The sequence below is a fragment of the Clarias gariepinus genome, chromosome 2, assembly GCF_024256425.1.
Source record: "Clarias gariepinus isolate MV-2021 ecotype Netherlands chromosome 2, CGAR_prim_01v2, whole genome shotgun sequence".
NCBI classification, from domain to species: domain Eukaryota; kingdom Metazoa; phylum Chordata; class Actinopteri; order Siluriformes; family Clariidae; genus Clarias; species Clarias gariepinus.
In genome coordinates this window covers 33,055,479-33,077,964 of record NC_071101.1, presented here as the reverse complement: position 1 = coordinate 33,077,964, position 22,486 = coordinate 33,055,479, and positions in this window count along the sequence as shown.

Sequence of the window (22,486 nt, the reverse complement as noted above, 5' to 3'; positions counted from 1 at the left end):
CATCTTTAAAGGGTGTCAGTAGGGCAAAATGGATATACATATATTGACTCAGTATCTTTTATTCCTGTGTATATGTTTGATTTTTCTGCATAACTTTAAAGGTGTAATCAGCATTTACAAACACCTTTTTATTAGATAAAGGAAAGAATGAGTGGGTAAGATATGTAATGTTTGATGTCAATCTAAAGCTGGCTTTGTTCCAAGAATGTTGGTAAACACGGGAAATTGGTAGCATGAACCGAGCTTATGCAAAATTACTTTATAAAAAGTATTAAAAACTCCAACCGGCTGAGTCCAACGTGACAGCCGAAACTATGTATGCACAAAAACCGGGCTATGTATGCACAAAATAGGGAACTACGTGAGGTGTGGCCCCGCAACCACATCCGATTGGACCAATCACCTGTGGAATGGGCTGACCCAGAAGGGACAAAACCCCTACGGAAGTCTACAGCAGAAGAGTCAAGTAAACATCTACTACTGCGACCTACAACATCTTTAAAGCTGCTTGGGTTTTCGAATGTTTAGACTTTAAAACGCCGCCTCGAGACTTCAAAAGGTACTTCTGCTGGCATCATCTGCTCTTCAAGAACAAAGTCCCGCAACAAAGAAACCCTCTGGAGAAGTTCCACAGCGCAGCCATCGGTAACCAGGCAACCTCAACGAAGGGCTTTCCCGACAGACATCATCTCTACAACAGCGCACCAACCAATCAGCAACGCCATGATTTTCTTCGTTGGAGGCGAACCAACTGATGAGAGCAAAACATAACGCAAGTAAACAAACAAAGCTGCATATCTTGCTGAAGTTGGTGCTTGTTTCATAACTGAACCATAAAATTAAATCCAAAACTTTGCTCTTGTGGCTTTCATTGATCTAGTAAACATTACTAGAATAACTTACCTTACCTTCCAAACTGTTTGTATATGTGTGTGTATGTGTGTGTGTGCGCGTGCGTTTAAGTAGCGCACTTTTATGTATCATAGATTAATCAAATAAATTATCTTTTTTTTATAAAGAACTGATGTCCTGGTCATTATTTTAAAGTCTAAACATTTGCCCAGATCTTGTTACCTTGCTCATAATTGCGAAATACTAGATTTTGTGCTATCATTGTTGGCCACATGATAAGCAGAATTAGTAAGATACACTAAATTGTGCTGGACGGGTAGTCGATAAGTGTATATTATAAATTTTGATTCAGTTAATCAGATTAACCCAAAAATCGTAAAAGACTCGATACACCTCTGACACAGAGCAAAACATTACATATTAATGGTGAAGAATGCATTGGGCATTGTGTCCACATTAAAATGTCTACATTTATTGGTGGACAATGCGACAGTCATTTGTTGTCGTTATTATGTAAACCCTACAAACTTAAAAGTTCAAAATGCTTACAGTACACTGAGGCAACTGCTAAACGCAGTAGGCCTGGGGCATTGGGTCCAATCATGCTCCCGGACGCTTACTTTCATATTAGTGAAAATATGAAAGAGCTTAGTTCCATGCCAAGGAAAGTTTGAGGTTTGCATGTAAGGGTGTGGCTTCGCGCATTTGCATACTGGCCTTTAGACAACACTGCTAATAGTGCTAAAAGCAAGCTCAGTCGAGCAGGCGGAAGGACAGACAGTGCTAGTTCGGTCTCACATTTAGGCTTTAGGGTTCCCAGTAAACATGCAGAAAAGTTTGCTGACTCTGAGTCAACAGTTTTCATTCCTGTGTCTGAAGATGTGCTTTATTACCAGCCAAGCACATCTGTCAAAGCACAGATCAACCGAGTTTCAGCGCTGCCTTACTCTGTTTCAATTACAACGCAAACATTGTTTCCAAGTATTTGATCACTGTGTTGCCTCTTGGGCTGTAAGAAAAACAAATGTGTTCATCTCTGAGATTCCTCTTAGCATTTACTTCAAGCAAAACTTTTTATACACATACACAGTTGTCAACCCTACATATGAGGGAAACATTAAGCCACATTCAGTGTTTAGTTATCTTTAATTGCAGTATCTATCATATCCATTCTCCCCACTAAAGAACATGTCTCCCCCTCTTTTCCAAATTTCGCAAGATTTAACCAAGATTTTAGTCTAAGGAATTGTTTGTAGACCTCTAAGACAGAATTGAATCAATGCAAAGATCTGAGGAAGGGTACAGAAAGAATTATGCAGTATTGAAGGTCCAGATGAGCACAGTGGCCTCCATTATCCATAAATGGAAGACGTTTGGAAGAACCACAAGGACTCTTGCTAGAGTGGGCCGCCTGGCTAAAGTGAGCGATCGGGGGAGAAGGGCCTTAGTCAGGGAAGTGACCAAGAACTCAATGGTCAGAAAGACTGTGTGTGTGCGCGCACATCATTGAACACCATGCCACACACGGGCCCCTTCTACTTTCACTTTTACAGACACAAACACACACTCTTTCTCTCTGCTCTACACAGAAACACTGCTCTGTTGCGGTTCTTTTCAAAGGTAAAGTGCAGGTTAATTTGTTTTATTTATTTTTTTTCTTTACAGCAGTGATTCCATTAGTGTGTTTTTAACATTTTTAACTTGGTTTACGAGTGTTTTGAAATACAAGCCTGGTTCCGGAACAAATTATGCTCGTTATCCAAGGTTCCACTGTATATATTTGGCAGTTATACATTTTATATGGTTTCACTGTTTTATTAAGACACTTGGCATACATTTGAAGTAGCCTTTTAAGACCATTTCCCCCTAACCATGGCGAAGGATAATGATTATAGTTATAGCGTTTTCAAGTAAATGGTAACATTGTGCCAACATGCGTGAAAGAATATGGATTTGCTTGATTAGATGATTGGATATCATAGTTTGCAGGGAGTGTATACTTCGCAAGGACCGGAAGTATGTGAGTCCTTTATATCTGTTTCTAGTGATTAGTCTCAGGTGTGCTCATACTCAGGTGAGTCAGAGCATTGGTGTCAGGAGTTGTAGTTCTAGCTCGTAGTTCTGACAGAGCTCCCTCCCCTCCCAAATTTTAAGAGGTCTTTGTCTTGGGGTGCCCTATTACTGTAGGGTGACGTGTGTGGAATTCTTGGATTAGTAGTGGGTCTAGCACATTCTAAGCTGAGACCCAGCATCCCTCCTCTGGACTGTACCCATGACAATCAATTAGGTACTGTAGTTACGGGGTAGCTGTATCATGTAAGTGTAACCCTTTTTACCATAGGCTCGCGAGTGTTAGGGTCCTGGATGCCGTGATTAGGACAATTTAACCCACCGTCTTGATTCTGCTATCAATGCAAATGGTAAAAGGGACATCCCATTATAAAATAAACTGTCTAGGGTGAAATATAACTCTCGCTTGATCCAGGTCCTAAATAGAAGCCCAAGGGTACCTAACTCCTAACAACCCAAATAATTTACATAAAGGACCCATCTGTTTAACTTTCGAATTAGGTGAAAACAACATCGACGACATACATTGGTTTAACACTTGTATTGAGAAACCAAATACTTTAACACAATTGTTTCAAAATAAAATATGCCTTGCACAGACCAGCAAACACAGAAAATGACAAACAACATTAAATAAACGACTCAGTCTTTAAATTTAAATGACCTTAGTGCACTTTGTTCCGGAATGTTCTTTAGACAACCAAAAAAAAAAAAGATTTCGTTGGCGCGCTTAACGTTGGAGCTCATGAAGAAACTGTAGGACGTCCATGCGTTACATGGATTTAGAACAGCTCTTACCGCTTCACCAGAACCAAACTTCCAGTCAGTCAGCGAATGTCTTTCGACGTGCAGCAGCCCCAACCTCCGTTTTCCATCACCTGCGTCCGTGGACACGAAGCACGCGGCCCTCAGAAACTCATTCCGCGTTCGGCAAAACCCAAAACTCCAAAGACACACTCTCTTGAGCGCTTCTCCTCGCGAAGGATCCACAGTGTGTGTCGCAAACAAACGTTCCTCGCGATATCGAAAAAGAAACGCGGCGTTGCACGAACGTTCTCGATAATCCACGCTGCAATCAAATATATCCAGCTTCACTGCACGCCATTTTTTCCTCCTCTCCTTGGCTCCGCCCCCTTACCTCCTTGTGCACCACACAAGGAGGAAACTCACAATATAATCAGACTACCTTCTGTACTTAAAACATTTATTCAGTGTAACAAATTTTAAACTTACTTCACTTATTGTAACTCGTAAATGCAGGTTTCCTAATGCACATTAACACATCGTTTTGTATCTCTTCCATAACCCTTAAAGAAAAATAAATGCCCGATGCAAATCAGGCTGTTACACTCTCCCCCCACCGAACAAGACATGTCCTCAGGGCTTAGTAACTCTACAACATAGACAAATTCACAATACAATGTTTTGTCATGAACAAACCCATTCGGCACATTAAAAGAACCACTGCCATTAATATCTTAAAGATCAATGATAATCACAACCTGAATTGGTAATTCACTGTTAGTTCAGAAAATACTAGTTACTTCTCAATGTTTCTATTACACATATGCATCTGTTTTAGAACTGTATTTCAAAATGTAAAAAAAATAAAGTACAGATCTTCAAAATTGGGAACACCAAACAAAAGAATATACATAAAACATGCTCCAAAAACATTCAAGCAGCAAGCTTCCAGAAAAAAAAGATATTTTCTTAAAAAAACTACAGTGAAAACTACAGTGAAAACCAAATCTCAGTGACCTCTACCAAATACACGTCATAAGGTTATTACAGGGGTACCTATCCACTTATAAAAACAAGAGACATATTTTACTATGGGAGCAGCTACCAAACTTGGATGTCCCAATGTATCATATGTCAATTTGAGTGGCGCTTTCTTGACTCTTTGGGTCCGTCTAATCGCTGTCTCAAAGTCGGCACCCTCTTCAGACAAATGACTCTCTGCTCCTATTGCCCCATCATCTGAAACCTTTGCTTGTAGCTCATTGGCTTCCTGTGACTCAGTTTCTCTTCTTTCTGTAACTACCTCTGCCTCTAAAGACAACCCATCTGACTCAACTACCTCTGGCTGCCTAATCAGGTCATCCCCGACAACATTTAGATCAAAACTGAATGGCTCTGACAGCTCCTCCTCCTGTCTACTTAGGGAAATTCTTGGCAGCATGTCATACCACACACCACTCTCTTCGTCTTCTGAGTCAGTGTACTCTCCCTCATTGCAAAAACCTGATTTGTTCCCTTCAGCACCAGACTTCTCGTTTAATACCTGCAAACCCTTGTCTAATTTATCTCTTAGAAATCTCTTTCTCCTTCTCTGACGAACTCTTTCACTTTGTACAGGTTCGGCATCAAGCACTGGCTCAAGACACACTTTTTGTCCCAAAGGCAGAAGGTGGTTCCGATGGAGGACTTTAACAGGTCCATTTCCATCTTCGGGTTTCAAACGGAACACAGGCAAGTCTGCCATTTGGCTGTCTACTACATACGCTGTTGACCCCCAGCGATCGGCCAACTTGTGCTTCCCTTGTAATCCCAAGTTCCTGATTAAAACCCTGTCCCCAGGCAGTAACTGTGAACAACGGATCTTTCTGTCATACCTCTGTTTATTGCCTTGGTTTTGCTTGGCAGCAATAGACTCAGCAAGTTCATATGCTGCTTTCAGCTCCTTCCTCACTTCAGCAACATACTTAAGGTATGTTCTGTTTGGTGTGTTGTCACTGGAAGTTCCAAAACAAAGGTCCACAGGCAGTCTTGCCTCACGCCCGAACATAAGGTAATAGGGAGAAAATCCAGTGGCTTCATTAGATGTACAATTGTAGGCATGAACAAGATGTGCGATATGTTGACTCCACCTCCTTTTCTTATTCAGCTCTAAGGTTCCAAGCATATCTAGCAAGGTCCTATTAAACCTTTCCGGCTGGGGATCACCTTGTGGGTGATAGGGAGTAGTCCTTGACTTCTCAACCCCAAGCACACTCAACAACTCATAAATTAGCCGACTTTCAAAGTCCCTTCCCTGATCACTATGTATCCGCTTTGGTAATCCATAATGAACAAAGTACTTGTCTACCAAGACCTTTGCCACTGTAGATGCTTTTTGGTCCTTTGTCGGAAAGGCTTGTGCATACCGTGTATAGTGATCAGTAATGACTAAGACATTTCCTGTGTTACTCAAATCTGGCTCAATGGACAAAAAGTCCATGCACACAAGATCTAATGGTCCATTACTCTGCAAGTGAGATAGTGGGGCAACCTTTTTTGGCAGGGTCTTTCTCTTTATGCACCGCACACCAGATTTACAATAGCCTTCCACATCTGACTTCATACCTGGCCAATAGAATCGATCTCTAATCAAACCATATGATTTCTCACAGCTTAAATGACCGGAATCATCATGCAGTGATTTCATCACCATCCTCCTGTATTTGTCTGGCAAAACCAATTGGGACTGGCGTCGCTTTCCAGGTGGACTGGTGATTCTGTACATGACCCCTTTGCTTAGCCTCAACCGTCTTCACTCTCTCACTAGCAGAGCAGTGGTTCGACCGTTCGCCTTGTTAACCTTTGTCACATCTCCATGGCTGAGAGCTGACCATACTTCACCCATACCAGGATCCTGTTGCTGAGCATTAGACAGTTCCAATGGACTCAGAACAGGCATCTCCTTTGCACACAAAGTAGACAATTTACAATAAGCTTGAGGAATAGCATGCACAGAAAACCCCAAATGACTTATCTCCTTGCCAGAATTTCTATGCTTAGTCACACCAGACATTTGACATAGAGCTTTTACTCCGCCTGGAGATATGTCCTCCCACTGTTGTTTTGCTACAGGTACAGGGTGTGGACGGCGAGACAGAGCATCTGCGTCAATGTTTTGAACTCGTGATCTGTATTTAAGGTTGAAATTGTAGGTGGATAAAGCAGCAAGCCTGCGGTGGCCTGTCGCATCCAATTTTGCAGACATCAACACGTAGGTTAACGGGTTGTTGTCAGTTCTCACCTCAAACTTTGCCCCATACAGATAATCATGCAGCTTTCAACTACAGCCCACTTCAAAGCCAAAAATTCTAATTTATGAGCAGGATAGTGTCGCTCAGAGGGTGCAAGGCTCCGACTAATAAAAGCAACTGGTCTCAAACCTTCGCCATGATCTTGGTATAGCACACCACCTAGACCTTCTCGGCTAGCGTCTACATGCAATACATAGGGTAACTGTGGGTTTGCAAAAGCCAACACAGGTGCTTGAGTAAGCATCCGCTTCAGCTCCTCAAAGGCCTGCTCACATTCTTCATCCCACCTTTTTCAAAAGGCTCTGATGGACTTAGGTAGGTTTTTTTCAGCTTCACTCTGGACCTCTTGCCAGTTGGGGGATAACCTGACAGCAATTGGTTCAAGGGGTATGCCACTTTGGAATAATCCCTCACAAACCGCCTATACCCACAGAAACCAAGGAACGACCGCAAAGCGGATACACTGGTCGGTCGTGGCCAGGTGGTTACTGCCTCTGTTTTCTTTGGGTCAGTAGATACTCCATCCTGAGAGATAATATGTCCCAAATAAGTCACTGATGGTTGACAAAACTGGCATTTGTCTAATGACAGTTTGAGACCTTCATCTCTCAAGCGATCAAGCACCTTTAAGAGTCTCGTTTCATGCTCCTCGAGCGTAGAACCAAACACGATAATATCATCAAGATAGACTAGAACCTCAAGAAGATTCATGTCACCAACAGTCTGTTCCATAAGTCGCTGAAAGGTAGCCGGAGCCCCGGATACTCCTTGTGGCATTCTCTCAAACTGATAGAAACCGGCTGGGCAAATGAAAGCAGTTTTCTCCTTATCAGCTTCATTCATAGGAACTTGGTAATACCCACTTCGGAGGTCCAACACGCTGAACCATTTGCTGCCATTGAGACAAGCCAGGGCATCCTTGATTCTTGGCACTGTGTATTGGTCAGGAATAGTGCGTTTGTTTAGCGTTCTAAAGTCTACACACATCCGCATCCTCCCATCCCTCTTCCTAACGACAACTATAGGCGAGGCATAAGGGCTTCTTGATGCTGTAATTATTCCAGCATTCTTCAAATCCCAAAGATGCTGTCTTAAAGCCTTCAAATCAGCTGGTGGCAGTCGATGAGATCTTTCTCGAAAAGGTTTGTTCTCAGTGGTTTCAATACTGTGGCGAACACTCGTACAACAGCCCACATCAAATTCTTGGGCAGAGAAAACATTGCTGCGCTCCATCATTTTCTCTACTAACCTTTCCTTCCACTGCTTGGGGACTGGAGAGTCTCCAAAATTGAAAGAATTTGGATTCAGTGCTTCAACTGATTCTGTGCTAGGCTCCGTATTAACGAGAGGCAATGGAACCAAATCGACCGGGAAAAGGTGAGCAATCTGGGTCCCTCTGGTCAATGTGACTTCTCGGACAGACACATTCCTAACCATAACAGAAATCTTTTTACCTTTCCCAACGGTGGCTGCCTGTAACTCTGGCCTTACTAAAAGCTCCTCATGGAACCTCGTCCCCTCAACAGGTTCATCAGGTGAATCTACTAAAACAGCTTTAGTGCATGGCTGTCTCTGAAACTTGGGTACGCCCATTACTCTAACCACGCCTCCAGGGCGCAAAGTAACAGGTTGAGTTTGTGTAAACCACACAGCTTCTCTCTCCTGATCGTTACTATCAGACAAAGGTGCTGATAATTCTTTCAAAACTTTTTTAAAAACAGGATGAATGTGCTTTGATCTTATGAGGCTTTCTCCTCCCTTTTCTCTACATCTCTTTAGCAGTCGTCTCACTGTTGGTGTGTTTGTGCCAACAAGAATAGAGGTGTCACCTTTCACAACTGGGTCGGGGCAGACAAGCACAAGGGCATCAAAAGTCTCTGCGACTCCTACATCAGATTCCAAAAACTCCAGCTTAAGCAACAAATAACCATCGTAAGGGTAATCAGCAGGACTGAGACCCCATATTTGCAAAGCACTAATGGATGTCAATGGCAGATGTGCCAAATATCGATCGTAAAAGGATCTGTACAGCAAGGTCACTTGAGAACCAGTGTCAATTATAGCTTTAGCATATATGCCCTCAATCTGCACTGTTACTGCTGAGCTTGGGCCCACTAAGCCTTTGGGTATAGCATTTTCTGCTTCCTTCACTGAGTTGATGCACTTTGTGGAACGTGTCTTCACCACCGGGACACCAGGCCGTTCCTCTACTGGGCCCTGTGATAGTTTCCCGACCTCTTTGAAAGTTTTATGAGACGCTTGTTGACCTTTTTCAAATTCTCCTCACCTTCACAATCTCGCTTAAAATGTCCATCCTCCCCACACCTGTAGCAGAACACTCCAGGTCTCACTTCCTCAGAATTTGTCCTCAAGGATGGTTCAAATCTCCTATGCCTAGCCTTGACAGAAATTTCAGGCCGTGGACCTCTAGTATCAGGCTGAGAAGTAGCCGTGACAGCTTTAAGGTTACTCATTTCAGCTTTCATCACGCTAATATCCTTCCTCAACTGTTCCACTCCAGAGTCGACTTTACTTTCAGGAACAGGCTGAGCAACTGGGATTATAGTCCTTGACACCACAGTGCTCTTAGTGTCACTTCTACCTTGGAGCATATCCTCTTCCTCCCTAACCACTCTCAATAACTCATTGAACGTAGGAGGGTCTCTCAGCTTGTGGTTCATGCGAATACGAAGAGCAATCATATCTTGAGGTAATGCACCTCTCACAATTTGCTCAATACGTAACCGGTTCAGGTCTGATAGCACCACACCTCCTTTCCTAAACACACAGTGTAAAAGTTTATCTAACCTAAACAAGTAGGCTGACAGTTTTTCTCCTTCACATTGGAATGTGTGTCGGAATCTAACAAGGAGGTCAGATGCACTTTCAGTAGTCCCGAATGCTGTTTCAAGAGTATGCATATAATCACTAGATGTAGCAGTGGGGTTCTGGGTTCTTAATGACCTGACAATGTCAGCAGCAGGACCTTTTAGACTTTCAACTATCCTCTGTTTCTTTGCCTTGTCACTACATAGCCATTCCTCCAATAAATGCATTGTCTGTTCTGCCCAGGCTTCATACTCCTCTTCCCCACTTGGAGTGGGTTTTACACCAGAAAATAAGCGAAGTTTTCTATAACTCTGTGTATCCGCGGGCACTGCATTAAATTTGTCCACTAAAGAACTAATAGCATTAATCAGCGCAGTGTTCGTGTCTAAGGGTGAGGGATCAAGTAAACCCTTTATATCAGTAATAGTCTTTCCCTCATGCCTGAGGAATGACATCAATTTAGTTTCAAACCTTTCACCCTCCATAGGAGCAGAGAGCACTTGAACAGGCCAAGGACCAGCACTTCCAGGAAGTCCAACATGATCTGGTACAGTTTGCATAGTTAGATCACAGGATGTCTGAATCAACACAAACTGCGTTTTAGAAACTGTGTCTAAGCAGCGGTCAACTATCTTAGCTTTCCCAATTACCTTAACCAAATTCAGAGCTTCAAGCAAAATATCATCAGTGACATTATAAACATTCCCTAAAACTAGTGCATTTTCAGGAGCCAACTGCACTCTTTTACACCAAGCTTCTATTTCAATGACATCCATTGTGTACTTTTTGAAAGAAAAGAAGAAGAATTTTTTTTTTTTTTTTTTACAAATGTTCAAGTACACTGTGAAAGTGTTATTCAGCACAGCCCAACTGAATGATCTATACTAAGCAAGACATAAGTCTGCACACAAACTTTCAAAATTAAACATAAACAATCCCGGACGATGTCCCCAAAATGTAACCCTTTTTACCATAGGCTCGCGAGTGTTAGGGTCCTGGATGCCGTGATTAGGACAATTTAACCCACCGTCTTGATTCTGCTATCAATGCAAATGGTAAAAGGGACATCCCATTATAAAATAAACTGTCTAGGGTGAATTATAACTCTCGCTTGATCCAGGTCCTAAATAGAAGCCCAAGGGTACCTAACTCCTAACAACCCAAATAATTTACATAAAGGACCCATCTGTTTAACTTTCGAATTAGGTGAAAACAACATCGACGACATACATTGGTTTAACACTTGTATTGAGAAACCAAATACTTTAACACAATTGTTTCAAAATAAAATATGCCTTGCACAGACCAGCAAACACAGAAAATGACAAACAACATTGAATAAACGACTCAGTCTTAAAATTTAAATGACCTTAGTGCACTTTGTTCCGGAATGTTCTTTAGACAACCAAAAAAAAAAAAGATTTCGTTGGCGCGCTTAACGTTGGAGCTCATGAAGAAACTGTAGGACGTCCATGCGTTACATGAATTTAGAACAGCTCTTACCGCTTTACCAGAACCAAACTTCCAGTCAGTCAGCGAATGTCTTTCGACGTGCAGCAGCCCCAACCTCCGTTTTCCATCACCTGCGTCCGTGGACACAAAGCACGCGGCCCTCAGAAACTCATTCCGCGTTCGGCAAAACCCAAAACTCCAAAGACACACTCTCTTGAGCGCTTCTCCTCGCGAAGGATCCAGAGTGAATGTCGCAAACAAACGTTCCTCGCGATAACGAAAAAGAAACGCGGCGTTGCACAAACGTTCTCGATAATCCATGCTGCAATTAAATATATCCAGCTTTACTGCACGCCATTTTTTTCTCCTCTCCTTGGCTCCGCCCCCTTACCTCCTTGTGCACCACACAAGGAGGAAACTCACAATATAATTAGACTACCTTCTGTACTTAAAACATTTATTCAGTGTAACAAATTTTAAACTTACTTAACTTATTGTAACTCGTAAATGCAGGTTTCCTAATGCACATTAACACATCGTTTTGTATCTCTTCCATAACCCTTAAAGAAAAATAAATGCCCGATGCAAATCAGGCTGTTACATAAGCAACATCATTGATTTGTTTCACCATTTTGTATGGTCTGATAAATTGATGGGAGGGATTTCTGCATCCTTCTTTAATTTGCAGATTCTTTGTGGAGATCCATACTCTGTCTCCTGGTTTGTATGTTGTGTTAATTTCTCTGTGTCTGTCTGCAAATCTTTTGCTCGTGATGCAGGTTCGTTGTAGTTGTTGGTGTGTCCGTTTCCATGCTTTTTCACTTCTTTTGAACCATTTGTCTACTATCGGTGAGTTAGTGATTGTCACATTCCATGGGAATAGCGGGAGTTTATATCCCATTACGCATTGAAATGGTGTTATTCTAGTACTTGAGTGAATGAGTGAGTTTTGGGCATACTCTACCCATGGGATGAACTGGGACCGGTCCTGTTGATTCTCTGCACATTACGTTCTTAACATTCTGCTGATCTCTTGGTTAGCACGCTCTACTTGTCCATTAGCTTGGGGGTGATACCCCGAAGTCAAGCTTACCATTACCCCCAATTTCTCCATAAAATTTCTCCATACTCCTGAGGTGAACTGGAGTCCCCGGTTACTTACAACATGGTTCCGTGAAAGGGCATCTGCCTTACCATTTTTGGCCGCCGGACAGTAGGACAGCAAGAAGTTAATTTTTGTGAAAAATAACGCCCACCGGGCTTGGCGGGCGTTTATTCTCTTGGCCGTTTTAATGTACTTCAGGTTCTTATGGTCTGTATATATCATAAATAAGTGTCTTTCTCCTTCTAGCCAATGATGCCACTTTTCCAATGCTAGTTTTACGGCGAGTAATTCTCGGTTCCCTACGTCGTAATTCAACTTCTTCAACATAAATGCTATAGGATGTAACTTTGGTTTGACGCCGAATCTTTGTGAAAGTATTGCTCCAACTCCAGTCTCTGATGCGTCCACTTCCACTAAGAATGGTTTAGAAGGATCTGGGTGCTTAAATATCGGTGCTGTTGTGAATGCTTCTTATAGAAAGGATTGTTGTGCTGCTGAGTTCCACTTTAATCTTTTGGGGTTTCCTTTTAGCAAGTCTGTGAGTGGTGTTGCTATACGACCAAAATTTCTAATGAACCATCTGTTCTTTTATTGTAGTCGGGCTGGGCCAGTTCCTTACAGCTGAAATCTTTTCTTGAATGCCATCTTGACCAATTACATACCCCAAAAAGGTAACTCTTTTAACATGGAATTTACATTTTTCTCGATTGATGTAAGGGTGATTGTTAGTACTTTCCGTACATCCATTATATGGCTGTTCAAGTCTGGTGAGTAGATCAAGATGTCATCGATGTAGGCTATGACGTATTTTCCCAGCATTTCTCTGAGTATGTCATTTATGAAGTTCTAAAATACTGCTGTGGCTAAAGAGAGTCCACATGGCATCACACAATATTCGTAATGTCCTGATGTGGTGCTAAATGCAGTTTTCCATTCGTCACCTTCACGGTTTCTGATTAGATTATAGGCGCTGCATAGATCCAGTTTAAAAAAATTTGCCTCTTTGAGTTGTTCCAAGGCTGTTGGGCCCAGGGGTAGGGGGTACCTATACTTAACCGAAACCTTATTTAGCTCACGATAATAAATGCATGGTCTGAGTCCACCTCCTTTTTTTCCACAAAAAAGAATCTTGATGAGAATGGAGAGGTGGATGGACGAATATACCCTAGATGCAGTGCTTTGGTTATGTATTCCTCCCTTACTTCTGTTTCCTTTTGTGATAGTGGGTATATTTTGCCTCATGAAAGAGGGGCACTTTCAAGGAACTCAATTGCACAATCATAGGGTCAGTGGGATGGGAGATGAATGGCCTTTGTCTTGCTAAATACGTCACTGAACATTCTATATATTTCTCAGGAATTATCTTGTTTGTAGCTGTTTTGGGGCTTTCAATGGAGGTAGATGCTACGTGGAGGGTGGGTTGAAGCATGCACTGTTTTTTGCACTCCTCAGACCATTGTGTTATTTCCTGTTGCTTCCACGATATCTCAGGGTTATGTTGTTGTAGCCAGGGGATCCCCAAGATTCTGGGAAACTTTGTCGTGGTGATAAGGAAGTGTGTTCCTGATGCATTGCGCCAACGGTGAGTGACAGTAGTGCAGTTTTATGCGTTATGGATCCTTTTCCTATTGGTCCTCTGTCCAGTGCTTCAATCAACAGTGGGTGTTTCAGTGGTTTCAATGGGATATTGTATCTGGTGATGAGGCTTTTGTCCATAAAGTTTCCAGCTGCTCCAGAGTCAATCAGTGCTGGAACATAAATTATTTGATTTGAGAATTCTACTTTCACTTTTATGGACAGTAGAGAAGAAGGAGTATTTTTTTATTTTTTACTTACCGCAGAATTTTGGGTATTGACTGCCTTTCCTGGGCTATTCTTTTGCGCTCTGTTGATCGGCCGTACCGGGCAGAGACCTATGTTGTGTTGCGCTCCTCTGCAATAGAAGCACAACTGCTCCTTCCGGCAGCGGTTCATTTCTGCTGCCGTTGTCCATGCGCCCCTAATTTGCATTGGTTCTGTTGGCGGTAGTGTGGGAGATTCAATGATTTCCCCGGGGTGTCGTTGTATTGACATCAATGCCTCTATTTTAATAGTGAGATCAATTAGTTTATATAGGGATACATTGTCGTCACGACATGCCAGTTCTTTGAGTAGCCTGGGATTTAATCTGCGGCGATATGCTCCTTTTAGCGCAGGTTCATTCCACTCGCTACCCGCATCAAAAGTGTGGAAGTTAAGAGCGTATTCGGCTACGCTTTGTCTGCATTGCTGCATATTGAGCAGGTGCTTACTCACTTCTTTTCCTTCCAGTGAGTAATCAAACACCCTTTTAAACATCTCAAGAAAGTGGTCAAACAAATTTGTGTTTTCGTCACCTTTATTCCATACTGCGGTGGCCCATTTTAAAGCTTTTCCAGTGAGCATGTTTATGAATTGTGCGATTTTATCTTTTTCACTGACATTTTCTTGCCCAGTGAAGTAAAGTGAGCACTGCAAAATAAAGCCTTGGCACTCTGCCGGATCACCGGCGTATTTATCCGGACGAGTAACCGTGATAGGATTAGGTGTTGCAGAGATGGAAATTTTTAGTGTAGGAGGAGCGGCGCAGGCTGATATCTTCATGTTTTGCTGTAGTTGTACCACATCCATCCTCATTTGTGCAACACCCTGACAGAGCTCGTTTAGACAGAGCTCGAGCGTGGCTAAGATGGGCTTCACGAACGTTAAGATCCCTTGCTGCGTCCATATTTTGGCGAAGTGTTCTGTTAGGTACCTGACACTGGAACGCAAGTGCAGATAGAATGGCTGCGTTGAAACCATGGTGATTCCAACAATTGAATCCGGTGGGGAGAATCTAGCTTGTAAATCCAGAAAACAGACAAGGGTTGGGCGATGTGCAACGGGCATAAATGGGGGAGGCTAAACTTGTAGAAGAAGAAAGGAGGAAGCGCCGCAAGCGGGCAGGAGTCTGTGCTAGGCTAAAAACAGCCTAGGTTGTCTTTACACCAGTCAACAGAGTACCGGACGCCGCTATTCAGCCAGATGGGCTAGCCTTTTTTCTCGCCAACAGAAATGCATCTCTGTGCAGTAAGACTCGCGGTGGCGGCTTGTGTGTTTACATCAACACGAAATGGTGCAAGAACTCTGTGCTAGTTTTTAGTTATTGCTAATCACTGGTGGAGTTTTGACTGTTAGATGCAGACCTTTTTATTTACCATGGGAATTCACCACTGTTTTTATTATCAGAGTGTACATTCCACCTAGCGCTAATGCTAAGGAAGCGCTATGGGAACTGTTTGCAAAGATCAGTGAACTGCACACCCGGATGGACTGTTTATTGTTGCTGAAGATTTCAACCATGCAAATCTCAAGTCAGTGCTTCCTAGATTCCATCAGTATGTGGACTTTGCAACGAGATGCAAATGCAATGAGATGCTAATTCCAGCATACAGACCACTTGTTAGGCGTTCAAAACCAGTTCTGAAGCAGGTAAAAACCTGGCCAGCAGGAGCCATCTCTGTTCTTCAGGACTGTTTCGAGAACACTGACTGGAACATGTTTAGGGAGGCTGCAACTTACAGTGACTTCACTGACTTGGAGGAGTACATGTCATCAGTGACCAGCTACATCAACAAGTGCACTGATGACGTCACTGTCTCCAAGAACATTATCTTGTGACCCAATCAGAAACCGTGAATTACTGTGGAAGTGCATGCACTTTTGCGGAACAGCTGGCAGATGTTCTTACCGACATCTTCAAAATCTCTCTGAGCGGCGCCGTCGTTCCAACGTGCTTCAAGGCCACCACCATCGTTCCCGTGCCCAAGAAGTCTTCTGTGTCCTGTCTCAAAGACTATTGTTCACTCACACCCACCATCACAAAGTGCTTCGAGCAGTTCGTCATGAGACACATCAAGACCCTGCTGCACCCCTCACTAGACCCACTGCAATTTGCGTACTATCCTAACCGCTCAAACTGGGGCCCCACAGGGCTGTGTGCTCAGTCCTCTGCTGTTCACTCTGCTGACTCACGACTGTGTAGCAACACACAGTTCGAATTACATCATCAAGTTCCCTGCACAAAAAGCCTTTCTGAGAAGACTGAGGAAAGCCCAGCTTCCAGCACCGATCCTGACCACCTTCCATAGAGGAACTATTTGCATCACTGTCTGGTTTGGGAATTGTGCCATATCGGACCGCAAGTTCTTGTTTCAAGTCTACTTCAAGAACTGAGATATTTAGGGTTTAGTAACCAGGGACAATTTCTCGGACCACACTTTAACACGTTTAAAATGGTTTTACTTTACATGGTTACCAATTTAAAGTCATCCTTGAACATCTTTTTTTTTTTTATTTCCTTGTATATTTCCTGCAATCTTTAATTTTTATGTTTTTGTTACCTTCTGTCTGTCCTATAAAGGTCAGAAGGATTACACATTACACACAGACTACAATGGTGTGATATAAAGTAGATTGTACTGTAAGTAGGTTATTTAAATGCTTTTATTGTTTGCATAAGTAGCAATCATATCTCAGTAGCTATTACTGCATTTTTTTTGCTTCCTTTTGCATTATTTTACAATGTAGAAATAAATACAAATTAGAATAGGCTATGAAACAAGAAGTTGTGTCCAAACTTTTGACTGGTTCTGGTTCTGTATTTATGTGTATGATTAAGTTACACAAAATGCATGAGCTTGTGTGGGGTTTTTTTCATTATTATTATTATTATTTTTGGGATTTTTTTCCCCTAATTTAGTCATGTCCAATTCATCCCCATCACTAGGGAGCTCCCACTACCACTCAGTTGGGAGGGCCAAAGACTATCACGTGTTTCCTCCAAACCACATGACGCCAGCCAACCGCATTTTTTCCAACTGCTCGCTCACGCACCGTTGGTAGCAGCACAACACACTCAGAGGACAGCGCTACCTGCCTCTTCCGCAAGCTTACAGATGCCCCTGATTGGCTGTAGAGCCGTGATTTAATGTCTGCTCAGCCAATCAGCTCTCTCTAGACCTCCGGCTGCGAGAGATTACAGCATCACCTGGGAACCAAACCAGAGATCTCTGGATAATAGGGTTAGCACTTTACCACTGCGCCACTCGGAGACCTATGAGGTTGTGTTTTTGATGAAAAATTCGAAGCATTTCTCTAAGTTGCTTTTGATAAGAGTGTTTCCTAAATGCCACTAGACTGAATAAATTAGCTATATAATCTCAATAGTATATTCCTTAGTGTAGCGGGTTAATTATAAATAGTTTCCCAAAAGACATACAGTACTTTTTGTTGATGCAGTGGAAACAAATGGATAAAATTGTTCTATAATTTAGGATTAAAATTAAGAAGAATTAGAATTAAGAAGTTGTTGTAAATTAATATATGCTTATATATAATTACCTTTATGTAACAAATAATACATGTTTTATGCTGTGGCAGAATGTGATGTTGAGTAAAACTACCAGCACAGTGGAATAACAAATGCACTGTTAATTATTTCACTTACTATATATCACAGCAATTTGCCAGTTCTTCAATTATTAGTAAATTACATTACATTTTTGTCTTAATAACAGATTTCTGGTCCAATAAGCTCAATTTTGATACCAAGTTACACAATTAGTTAAGATTTAATGTGGAATGTCCTCAAGCCAGCTCACTACCTCTGTCATCTGATGCACAGTATACACATTTCCATAATTACATTTGTGCTATACAAACAAAATTGAATTGAATTTAATTTAATTGAAGAGTGATCTGCTTGTGCTCTTACAAAACATGCAGGATGTCATTTTAATCAGAAACCAAAAAGCTTAAAGCCTGTCCTAAAGACCATATAAAAAACATAAAAGTGACTATGAATGAACTTTCTGAAAATTGCAATTAAGAATTTAAAAATAAAGCCATATAAAATGTGTTGAAGCTTTTTATTGCACTGGACCCAAATCTTCAGGTCTACCTTCCTTATTGTTCAAAGGAGGAACCCATTACTGCTCCCATCCATCAATTTTTATCCTGCATGGACAAGATGGACAATTAAGTAAGGATACTGTTCATTGATTTTTACTCAGTATTCAAGTTATCCCATTGGAGTCGTAGAATAATCTCTAGTGGGCACTTTCCCCTGCAGGGAGACTTTTTGACTCAGGGACTTTAAGGGACTTTAGTCCATCAGAAGCAGCAGAACGACCTCCAGCACCACCACATTGAACACTGGTGCTCCGCAGAGTTATATACAGTATGTAGTCAAAGACTAATAACACTGCTGATTCAGAACAGTAAGGCACAGCACACCTCTAAACACATCATCAGGTTGGATGATAGTACAGTTGTGGGTCTCATCAGGAGTAACGACAAGTCAGCATACAGAGAGGCAGTCAAGCAGCTTGAAGACTTGTGCCAAAATACACAGTCTCTCTCTATCTCTCTCTCTCTTTCTCTCTTTCTCTGTGTGGTGCTCATTCTTCACTGCCCATCAATAGAGCAACAGTGGTGGATTAAAACACTACCAGTTACCTGCTGTGAACATCACAGAACCTGCTAAAATGCCAACTTTTCTTTTTTTTAATTGTATTATTTTTTTGTTTGTTTATTATCTGGCAAATTGCAAGCTTCATTGATAAACTGTCAATGTTGGGACCTTTGATGGTGAAATACATTTTAAAAAAGAGAGAGAAGGAAAACGATAAGACTGGAGCTCTTCTTGGAAACACTGGGCCTTTCGGAAAAAACACACCCTGGCTAGAATGCCATTCTAGTTGCAGAGAATCAGACACACACATACATAAACACGCTTATACATAAACATACCTATCTGCAGACTTTTTTCCAACATGGACATTGGAAACTGAGCACAGGATCAGCTGTCTAGTGTGTGTGTGTGTGTGTGTTGGGTGGGTGTATGTGCATGTGTGTATAGAGTACAGTGGAACCTTGGATTACGAGCATAATTCATTCCGGACGTGGGCTCGTATTTCAAAACACTTGTGAACCAAATTGAATTTTCCCATAAGAAATAATGGAAAAACAAATGATTCATTCCACAGCCCAAAAAATACATACATAAAAATAATTTACAGAAAATATAAAGTAAAAATAAAACAATTTAACCTGCACATTATCTTAAAAAAAAAAAGTACAAATAAATCCAGACAGATATGTGTATGTGTGAATCTGAAGTAAGGAGCTCCTCCTCCTCTCCCCCTTCTCATCTTACACAATTACCCTTCCTCCGCTAGACAACCGGTTCATTCAACCCAAATGTTTTTTTGTTTTTTTTTACCAAAACTGTAATGTAAATGTAAATTATATTTTACAATGAAAAAAAAAAGCTCGCTCTCCACACACATTGAATGTTTTGTGTCTTGCAATATTGTGATTTTACACTTTATCTTGCTTTTTATACTGATGTTGTTTTGCATTGTGTCTATGTTTAGCTATAAATAATGTGTATGTGCACAGTAGGTGTATCTAGTGTATCTAGAATATATCCTGAGCACTCAGCTAATGTTACAGTATATATTAATCATCTACTAGGTCTCTCTGTCTGCACATCTATTTATCTATCTATCTGTCTGTCTGCCTGTCTGTCTATCTGTCTAGTTTTATATAAAAAGAAAGTTTTACAATTAATACAAACATGTCCAGGTTACTAAATTACGAACATACTAGAACATATTAAATATATTTAAATTCATGGCAGGCATTCTCTTTGGGGTTTCCACAAAAAACTTAATATTTGAACCACACACACAATTATAATTATTTAGTTATGTTGATTAAAACTCTGAGAATTTGCAATAATATATATATATTTCAGAAGTTATTTAATTTTTTTCAGCATAGTATTTAAGTTATGATTGTAACATTGCACATTGAAAGTAAATGACTGTATCTCTATTTTGTATTTTATACTAGTTAGCACCGTTTATGGTGTTTTTTAATTCTTTCCCACTGGATGACTTTGCATTTTCAGTGCAGCACAAACAAAGCACTTTGGGCTCTTAATTAAGAAGGGATGGCAAACCAGAGCAGGCCATCAATTTTTAATTCAGATCAGACCTACCACTCAGGGGAATTCAGTGTGTTTGTGTGTGTGTAAGTGTGTGTGTGTGTGTGTGTGTGTGTGTGTGTGTGTGTGTGGGTGTTTGTGTTTGTGTGTATGTTTATGCATAGTGAATTAGCGATGTCTTAGCGACACTTTCTGCAGATCAGTGGGTGTCAAGACACATTGAGTGATGCAATAGAAAACAAATATGAGTCTGTTCCTAATGTTTTTCTAGATAAATTTACTCTCCCCCTACTCTCCTCCTACAGTACATGCTTCATTAACATTAACAAAAATTTATTCTGCAATTGTTAACATCTAAACATTTAAAACTGCTTAGGAAAGGCTAATAAAAAAATAATATTTTTTTGTTGCTGATGGGTCCAGCACTACTGCGTTGTTTGCTGAATTTGTGTAATCTCTCTGTGCTGATTGGGTTTCCTCTGAATACTCCTGTCTCCTCCCGCACTCCAAAAACATGTGTTTTGTCAGCTGATTGGTATTTTTAAATACGATGTATGTAGTGTATGATTGGGGGTGAGCACATATCCACCTGTGCTCTGCAATTGGTTGAAACAGTCACATTTTCAACCTGAAATCTGTGGAAATTAACTGTCTTGTCAAGCTTGTTTCAATTTATCCTGTATAAATTTTAGGAAATAAAAGCCTGATAAAATGAGGTACTGTATAGGGGCTCAGCCATTTTACAGTTTGAGTTCCAGAACAGTTTGAGTTCTGGAATATGCCTGTACCATAAGCCAAAAAAAAAACCTTTATTGGTGTAATAGCCTGGTCACTCAGTACACTCAGGTTATTCAGTTATTAACTAAATAACTAACGGGAGTATTGCAGAACATGTAGACTTGAACAAAAGAGGGCAATCCCAGATCATAACACTGCCTCCGGAGGCTTGTATGGTACTGTATGTATAATGGCTGCATCACTTGATGCCTTTCCTTGATACCCTGATACCCCCATCACTCTGGAAGAGGGTCCATTTGAACTCATCAGACCACATGACCTTTTACCATTCTTTATGTTCCCTAACAAATAAAAACCTTTTTTTCTGAATAGTCTCTGTGACAAGTGGTTTTCATATGGTCACAAAGCTGTTTAGTCAAACTCCTGTGAGTTCTCATTACATTGTATGCGCATGGAAATACTCTTACTTTCACTTTTAAATATAGCTATGGTTTTTACTGTTAAGTTTTTACCATGCAAATTTACAGTGTTTACATTACCTCTATTCAAGATTTTGCCACAAGAAATGGCCACATTTTTTTTTACAAAGTTGATTGCGACATAATGTTGACTAAATGACCAACTGAAGCAGTACAGAACATTTTCAAACCAAATTCTGTGGAAATTTGTCAAGCTTTGTCTTTGTTTTCCTGTATAAGTCGCACAGAATGGGTATCTAAAAGACTTAATATTGCAGCTTTTATTTATAATAAGAAGAACACAGTCTAAATACAGTGTTTACTATTAATTAATTAATAAACTGTAGCTTATGGTTTTAACCAAACATAATCCTCAAGGTGATCTTTGTTATGTTGTTATTGTATTATCTCATTAATTAAAAGTCTTCATAAAGGAGCTTTGTGCATGTTTGAAGAAGCACAGCAATCTCCCAATAGCAATTAGAGGAAAACAAAGAACATGTAAAATAAATAAAATGTTTCTTATCAGTTTGGAGATATCTCTTACCAACTTAGAATTCTGCAGTAAAGCTTACATTTAATGAACCACTGGTCATCTATCATATTTTTGAAGTCTTTACTCTACCATTTGTTCCATGCGATTTTCCCAAACAAGCCAAAGGTATTAATATACAGTACATAATTCCCCTTACCCTTTTTATTTTTGGCATAAATCAATTTAACATTTAAAGGTTATCTTTTATCTGACATCTAAAAGTAAAAAAAACAAACATAAAATGAATAATGTTAGAGAAAACATATTGCAAGCGCTTTAGTTTTTTCTACATCATCAACACTCAGTGCTTAGCCATGTCACTTAGTGATGGGTCATTCATGAATGATTCGTTCCTTTTGAAAGAGTGTTTAACATGACTCAGAAGAATGAGTAGTCTCGGAG